We start from the raw sequence: 9,040 nt of genomic DNA, 5'->3' as shown, positions 1-9,040 counted from the left end.
TTATATAATGCCTAGCACAGTGGTCGGCAACTGGCTCGGCAAACCGTGGCTTGCGAGCCACACGCGGCTCTTTGGCCCCTTGAGTGTGGCTCTGCCACAAATACTGGCTCTTCCACAAAATACCGACTTCTGCGCATGGGCCACGAAGTTTCAATCGCACTGTACGTGCGCGCCCGCACGTGGTATTTTGTGGAAGAGCCACATTCAAGGGGCCAAAGAGCCACATGTGGCTCGCAAGCCTCAGTTTGCCGACCAAGGCCCTAGCTGGTTTGGCTCAGTGGATTGAGCATTGGCCTATGGACCTAAAGGTCCCGAGTTCAATTCTAGTCAAGGCCACATGCCTGGGTTGTGGGCTTGATCCCCAGTAGGGGGCATGCAGGAAGCAGCTGATCAATGATTCTCTCTCATCATTGATGTTTCTATCTCTCTCTCTCCCTCTCCCTTCCTCTCTGAAATCAATAAAAATACATTTAAAAATTATATAATAATAATAACAAACCCCATGCTCTCTCAGTCTGATCCAGACTCTTCCTCGAAGCCTGCACTCATAGAATTTTCTTTCCTCTAAATGCTCTTGGCCCTGGGTGTCTCCATTCTGCAATCCTGGCATCTCTGGGAGCCTGGAAATGGACCTCGCTGGGCTTACTGCTTCCCTGCTTGTCAGGTAAAGTGGTTCTGCTTTGACAGAGCTCTAAGTCATGGTGCCTGACAGGTGCGCTGGGAACAAGCCGGCACCGCAAAGCGTCAGCTGCTCCAATATTCACTGCGCTTCTGCTCCCAGCCCCGGACATGGGATTCAATAATGGCCTCCAGCCTGAAGTCACTTACACGAAAGTTGCAGCAAATGAAGTAATAAGTTTACAAATGCCATGAGATGTCTGTGTGCTCTTTGATGCAGACATATGTTCACAGGGCCTGGGTGGATGTGTCGGAAAAGGGCAGGGAGTTACTAGAAAGGCTGGGCTCACCCAGCCAGCCTGGGCTTCCTTCTGCTCCAGGAACTGCCACGTGTCAGTCACCCTCTCCCTTCTTTCGGCCCCCTCTGCCCGGAAACCTCTCCCCACCCTCCTGCCCCCTGCTCTGTGTGACCCGCTTTGCTTCCAGGTCTCTCTTTTCTGACCCCCTGCAAGGCTTAAGGTGACAGTTTCCTGGGACATGAGACATTCGCTGCTAAAATGGAACCAGGCCAGGCCCACGGGATGGTTGGTCATTCTGGGTGTGGTTCACTGTGTTCACTGGTCTCTGTTCTCCTGACAAGGGGCGGCAGCCGCCTGAGGCCAGTCCTGGCACCGGGCCCACACGGTCAGCTCACAGCAAATGCCTGGAGACATTCGCATGGAAGTGTGGTCCCTGAAGCCCCTTAAAACAAGAGTAGGTGTCTATCAGGTGGATAGGGAAGGAATGTAGCTCTGGCTGTGGACAGAAACATGTGCCAAGGCCCTGGGGCATCAATGGAGGTGGTATGTTGAAGGGCAAGCTGTCCTTCACTGCTTCTAGGGTGTGAGGGGCCTGAGCCAACACTTTCCCAGAGGAATCCTGGGGGCGAAGAAAGAGTCCAAACAAGGGGGGCTGTGGACATGCCTGACAGAGAGCGTGGCCCTGTTTCAGTGGACGGTATTGACATACCGGATGCTTTCAAACAGGCATTAAACCTGGGGCTTTAAGATCTCCCTCTGATGGCAAACCACAGGGCAGCCCTCCAGCTAAGACTGTTGCAAATGGGGGTGCAGAGGAAGGGGTAGTGTCCCAGGAGTACAGGAGGCTGGTCTATCCTCGTGGCTTAGGTCTTGGGGAGGTGGGCAAAGGAGGGGAAGGCGGCAAGGGTGGCCCCCAGATTTCTCTCTGGCGATTTGAGAAAACAAGATGAGGAACGGGTGTGGGGAGGAGCGAAGGTGAGTGGTTTGGAGCCTGCTGTCTTCAGCGCCAGTGGGCATCCTTCAGCGCCAGTGGGCATCCAGGTGGCCTGGTACCCGGGAAGCCCTGTGGATTTGAAGCTTGCTTCTTCTAATAAGGGCACTGACCCTGTCATAAGGGCTCCACCCTCAGGACTTCATCTCAACCCAACCACCTCCCAAAGGCCCCACCTCTAACACCATGGAGCTGGGCTTAGGCTTCAGCATATGAACTCTGGGGGCACAAATGTTCAGTCCATACAGAAGGGGGAGCCGTCACGGGGTTACAGAAGGCAAGTGGCATAATCTGATTCACATTTATAAAAATATATGACGATCACCCGTTTAAACTAATTTTCTACATTTCATGATGCCCTACAAAATTTTGGAGAGTTTTGCTATCATTCTTGCAACATTACTTTGATAAATGGGTAGGAACCATGGAAGGATGTGACAAATCATTTGAACTATCAGCCAAAGTTACAATCACCACTCATTAAACACTTTTTCATAAAATTATCCTTTCAAAAGTCATAGCTGACAAATTTTCCTGATGGGTTCGTGTATCTGACAGGGAAGGGAGGTCTAGACAATAATCCCAGGCCGGTTAAAAGCCTGAGGCGGCAGGAGGGCCTCCGTCTGGTCTGTTAATGGCCATTTTCGTCTTGACCTTCGAAGAACAGATCTCAGCAGGGTAGACGTCCAGCAAGGGAACCTGTGCATGAGATGGAGACAGCCTTATGACTTCCTGTAGGGCATGACCTTCGGGGACAATTGGAGCAGAATCCATAATAAACAAGCAATGGGGTCACCATGCTGGGGTCTCAGGAAGGAAGGAGAAGAGCTGGGTAAACAGGCAGTTGAGTTCCAAAGTGTTCAGAGAAGACAAACTGGGATGCAACATGTCAGGAGCTCAATCAACCTTGAACCCACAGTCATGAAGTGGCTCTCACCCCTCTGTGCAGGTGCCCAGGCCTGACAAACACAGCTTGACACCTTTTTTGGACACTACGTATGAAGAGTGCTTTGACAGTGAATGCATTCTAAGGTTCCAGACACATTTAAGAAACAATTGCTGTGGCAAATGTACGCATTGCAAGCCTGAAAACTAGGGCCCTGTTCAAGCAACGCATTGACCCCATCAATTCAAAAGCTTCAAGATCCTGAGGAAAAAAATCCAACAAGACTCCTGCAGTCCTTTGAGCAGAACAGTCCTTCCTGCTGGAGTGTGGCGTTGGTCATTCGGTGCCTCAGTACAGGATCTTCCTTGGGCCTCCTCTGAGCTGGGGCAGGTGGACGTCCCCCCTGAGCCCCTGTCCAGCTCCTCTGATAGTGAGACCCTCCTGTTCCCCCTCAAGGACACCTTTGGTCTTGACCCAGAGCTACTGTGTAACCATTGCCCAGTCATATTCAACAGCAGAAACCCATGGAGATGCTTCCAGCAACAGAAGGGTTAACCTGCCTGCTGCCTCCCTCCCGATCGAGGCAGCTTGTTAGACCCCAAATCCAGCAAGATGAGCCAGTGGTGACTGAATCTCTGGTTCCCATGTTTGATCCTGGCCTGGTCTACTGACCAGGACGTATCTATCCATGATTTTGCTGGGAAGAGGCTGTTTTTGACTGAAACGGCTGGGTTGTAAGAGGCAGAAATCCACTCCAGCTTGGAGCAAGGGGCATCCATGGGGACCCAGTGGACTCATTGTAAGCACTGAGATGTCACCAGCCATGGCTGGCGCTCCCTGTCTCCCCGTGCCTGTTCCACTACCCTCTCTCCAGCCGACTTCCTCTGCTGCCTCCTGATTCACACTCCCACACAGTTTTATCTAACATCTGCCTTTGCAATGCCAAGGTGCCTGTTCTTGACCCAAACTCTATATGGACTACTTGTTATTGAAGTGAAATTCACAAAACATAATATTGACCACTTTAAAGTATACAACTCACTGGCATTTAGTGCATTCACAATGTGAAATCACAGTATGCGATCACTATCTCTTTCTAACTCCAAAATGTTTTTATCACCTCAAAAGAAGAACTCTTTTTAGAGCTTTAGCCTAAATATTTGTGTGCTCCAAAATTCCTATGTTGAAACCTAATGCCCATTGTGATGATACTAGGAGGTAGGACCTTTAGAAGGGCATTAGGTCATGAGGGTGGAGCCCTCATGAATGGGATTAGTGTCCTGATCAGACAGACCCCACAGGGCTCCCTGCTCCTTCCACCACTTGAAGACACAGCAAAAAGATAGCCTTCTATGAGTAAGCAGGCCCTCACCAGACACAGATCCTATCAGCACCTTGATCTTGGACTTCTCAGCCTCCAGAAATGTGAGAATAAATTTCTGTTGTCTAGAAGCCACTTGTTTATGGTATTTTTGTTATAGCAGCCCCAACAGACTCAGATATACCTTCAGCAGTCTCTCTCCTTGTCCCCCCTCTCCCAGCCTCTGACAGTCACCAACCTGTTTCTGCCTCAGTGGATTTACCTATTCTGGATATTTCATAAAAATGGAATGTTATGATAGGTAGTCTTTTGCAACTGGCTTCTTTCACTTAGCATCATGCTTTGAGTCTAGCCACAATCAGTCTATATCTAGCACATATCAGTACTTCATTCCTTTTTATGGCTGAATAATATTCCATTGTATGGATCAACCACATTTTGTGTATCCATTCATCTGATGATGAAAATTGGGGTTGTTTCCACTTTTTAGCTGTTGTGGATAATGCTGCTATGAGCATACACTTGTTTGAGTATGGCTGAGTTCTTCGGAATGGAATTGCTGGCCCACCCGATCACCCAATGTGGAAATTACTGAGGGTCAAAATGAGTTCAAACCTCCAGGATTCTACACGCATACCAAAGTGTCTCTGAGTCTCAAATTCCAAACTCCTTGGACAGAGAATCTAATTGGCCCAGCAGGGGTGGGCAGGCAGGTGTGGTGGGGTAGGGCACGGTGCAGGGATGGTGGAAATGCAGGTGCATGGGGCTACCCCAGCAGCACAGCAGAGAGATTCTCTAGGAAGCAAACTTATAAGGACATGGAGGCACCTCTGGCCCTACAAGGTTTTCCCAGACGCCACCTGTGACCTTTGGAACACATTTCTCTGTCTGGCTCATGGGAGTTGGGGCGTCATATTTTAAATTAAATTTATTGGAGTGACATTGGCTAATAGGATCACATAAATTTCAGATATTGATTTCTATGATACAAGATGTGTATGGTGGTAATTTTTAAATACCTGCTGTCATGATTCATTGTGTCACCAAATTTTACATGATTATTTCTAAAATATTACAAAAAGTTGTAACATTACCATAATATACCATAATAATCCAGTTGAGTGACCATTCTCCAAACCATTCCAAATGAACAAGACAAAACACACAGCAATTTCATGGGAAGTTGCTTTCTGCATTGTGTGCTTGCAAATCAGGAACATTAATAATGGAACGCGGAGGCCACACGTTACACGGGATGGGAGCGTCTCGGGCGGCTGAGTGCCATGAATAATTCATTTCTTTGCCAATACCAAAAGGGATATTCTGTTATTAAAATACATTGACATTTTCATTCATGACAGACACCCACTCTATGTTGGAATAATAAAGACCAAATTGCTTTTCCCCAGAAAAAGGAGGATTTCCACATATGTCAGAGTGAAAAAAAAAATACAAGCTGCCTCGCACAGTGAATCATTTGTAATTATTTTTAAACTGTTCTGAATACGTGTTTATATCTGGAGGTTGAGGCTAGTTGCTTAAGGAGAGAGGAGCTCAGTCATTTGGTTCAAATACTGAGAAAAAATATCCTCAAAAATCAAAACCTTCCTGTTCTTTAAATCAGCAGTTTGTTCACCATATTAGATAAGAAATGAAAATTTACTCTTATCACTCTCACGATGAAAAGTAATAACTATTCTCTAAAAGCCTTTACTATCTTAAAGGTCAGCCATAACAATGCCATAGTGTATTATTTTTTTTGTAAAGAAATATTAAAAAGGACATTTCCCAAGGCATTATAAATTTTCTTTAAAATATGATTCATAACATTATTTTATAGAAAGACATAACCTTTTTTACCCTCTTTATTCGCAATTTTTTCTTTTAAGTATTGTGACCACAGCCATTCTGTGCAGAAATCTTTATGTTTGAAACACTTTCTTGGGTTTGATTTCTAGAAACAGAATTAGGGTTTCTGAAGCCATGGGCATTAGAAATGCCAGATTACTTCCACAGGCTGTTGGGACAGTTTGCAACCCGATCACTAGTACCAGAGATGGTCATTTGAACAAAGGCTCATGACTGCTTGCACTTTCAATTTTTAAAGATTGTGCATGGTTTAGTACAGAGAGTTGTACTTTATTATTATTTATATGATTGTTTACCATTGTGCATAGTTATTATTTAACCTGCTTTTTTGGTTATTAGCAAAGCTAGTTCAATTATTTGTCCAAATGATTATTAGTCACTTGCATGTATATTTGATCACACATTTGTCCACTTTATTGAAGTTTTAGTGTCTTTATATTGATGGGTATGAGCTATTTAAAGATTAATGATATTTCCATTTTTCATAGTTGCTTGAAACACTTTATAAAATTAGATATGTGACTTTTAGTTGGTATGCTTTGGCACATTCTCTGCAGCCATATGAGGGATTTAATATATTAATTACAGTCTTTGAAAGAAGCAGTATTTAAACTTGGAAAATTCTGTGACATTCATAGGTTTGAGAAATATATTTAATGTGTTCTCAATTGTGAGCACTTAGACTTTTCAAGCACACATTTCTCTAACCCGCTGGATTTAATTTATTTTACAAATCATTATGACCATTTGATGACAGAGGATTCCACGTCTACCTGGTTCATCCATCCTCTTCCTAAAAGGTTACGGTTTCTGATGAAGTCAGGTTGGCCGAGAGCTGTCTCATCTCCAACGTTGCTGTGCTGGTCCGTACCCAGCTAATCTTATTCCTGTGCCTTTGTTGTAGGTTTTCGTTGAAGAGAGGAAAGCAGCCCCTGAGATCGGGGAGCTGCCCAGCACACACAGCCAGGCCTCAGGGTTCTCCAAGGACACAAAGCCACTCTGTGACCAAGATAGATCAAGACCCAAACCTACTCTCCTCACATCTGCACAAGCACATTGTCCAAACCACAGAAATGACCAGCACCCCGCATCCTGTCTCATGGGAGTGGCTGCTGTCTCTTTACCTTTTACTGCTCTAGCCTTACTCTGGTCTGTCCTCCGTCTGGAGACAATTCTTACAATATCCAATTACAGGGCTGTCCCCGCTTTCTGACAGCACTCAATTCAGAGCATGTACCTGGAGGAAATTAGATTAAACTGAACTACATGCCTCATGCAGCTTTGAGCTGCATTTGGTTCAAGCTCTTAAAGAATAACTTTAGGAGGTGCTAAGTCTTCTGGGATGAATTCTCTGTTTTTCTGGTTCCTGGAGTCCCGCCCCCATTGGCTGCTTTCTAAGACTTCAGGGCGCCCCCCGGTGGTGCAGGAGAGGTTCTCAGACCCGCCTGAGGTGTGCTGGGTCTGGTGTCCCCTGGGATAGGGTTGTCTTTGTCCCATCCCTCGGTGCTCTGCTGACTCCTGGAGCTGAGGGGCTCATGTTTTGTGTTCTGACTGCTGTTTTGTCCACGTGGCCTCCACTTGGCTCTTGAAGAGCTACTGGCATCTCTGAGTCTCTGCCTCATCCTCCAGCTGCCACGGGTAGAATCTCATCCAGGCCACATGGCAGGTCCTTCCACGGACCTGCTGGCCTGCGCTCCATGTCCCTGGTAACAGAGAGGCTCAAACTGTCAAAGCTGGTTCATCCTTGATATTCGCTGAACTTACCACCTAGCACTCCTCCCTATCGAAGCCAGGTCTGCCCCCCCCCCCCACCCTCCACCCCGTGCCTTCCCCTGTCCCCCAGGCCGGGAGGGGAGGGTGCCCCGTCTGTGACAGTCTGTGACAGTCTGTGGCCTGGCCCAGCCTGGCTCCAGTCAGGTATGCTAATGCTTCCTCACAATCATGCCTGGCAGCCACAGTGCCTGTTTTGAATTTCATGAGCTGAAATTACTTTCTTTTCTCTAGATCCCCTGTTTTCATGTTAATTCCAACCCTACCTGCCTTCTCTCTGGGAGCCAGGCAGAAAGATGTCAGGCTGAGAGAAAAACAAAAGAAAAACACTTCCATGGTGGGCGGGCTATTTCTCCATCCCACTCATTCTCTTGTCCCCACGGGGGAGGGGCTGGGGCTTGGGCAAGGCTGGGCGTCTTCCACCCAAAACACCCCAAGTGGCAATGGTACCAGAGAAGTGCCTCGTCTCTCCCTGTTTGTTAGTGGGAGTGGGGTCCTTGGGGTCCTCCTGAAATGAGCATTTTGGAGGCCCCCAAGGGACAATGTGATGGGATAGACAGCTTTATTTCCATGGAATTACATCCCTGGGTTTCCAAAGTCCCATTTCCCTTAGTCCAGTCATAGACATGTAGCTGGGGTTTCAGCAGGGCTAAAGTCAGAGCCAGTGTACAGAGTTTCCGTTCCATGTTGTAGCTGGGCCCAGTACAGCATCAGGCTAGCTGCAGTCCACTCGTCCATTGTGTGTGGGCGGTCTGCGTGGCTGTGGGCCACATGGGAGAATGCCAGGAAGCCAAGCGTGAGCCATGAGCCACACATGCCAAGAGGAACCAAGAGCATAAGAGAGCCAGCTTCTTTGTTTAGGGAGTTAAATATCCCAGATCTTCCAAGGCTTGCAGCGGCCACGCCCATTCTGCCATTGACCTCTCTTCCCAGGTGTGACTGACAGTAAGCACCTTCCCTCTGCCGGGTTCTTGTCCCAGCATCAAGAAGGTTCAGGAATCTGGAGAAGGCTGTGCGTAGATGTTAAATAAGAGTCCAGAGACTAATAAAGAGTCCGGAGAGGAAAGATAATTTTGAAAGGCATTTGGGGGTCAGAGGAGCTTAGCTAAAGGAGCTAAGTTCTAAGGTCTTAAGTCTAAGGCCTTAGGTTCTCCCCATCCCTAGGACCCCATGCTTTTTATTAACACAATTTGTCCTGAGGCGAGGCAGAGATATACACTTCAAAGGGTCAGGGTTTAGTACAGAGTCCATTGTGAGAATGGGGGAATTAGCCTACGGCTTTTCAG

Source organism: Myotis lucifugus, unplaced genomic scaffold (genome assembly GCF_000147115.1).
Source record: "Myotis lucifugus unplaced genomic scaffold, Myoluc2.0 scaffold_3, whole genome shotgun sequence".
Lineage (NCBI taxonomy): Eukaryota > Metazoa > Chordata > Mammalia > Chiroptera > Vespertilionidae > Myotis > Myotis lucifugus.
Note: the sequence above shows the minus strand (reverse complement) of the source record.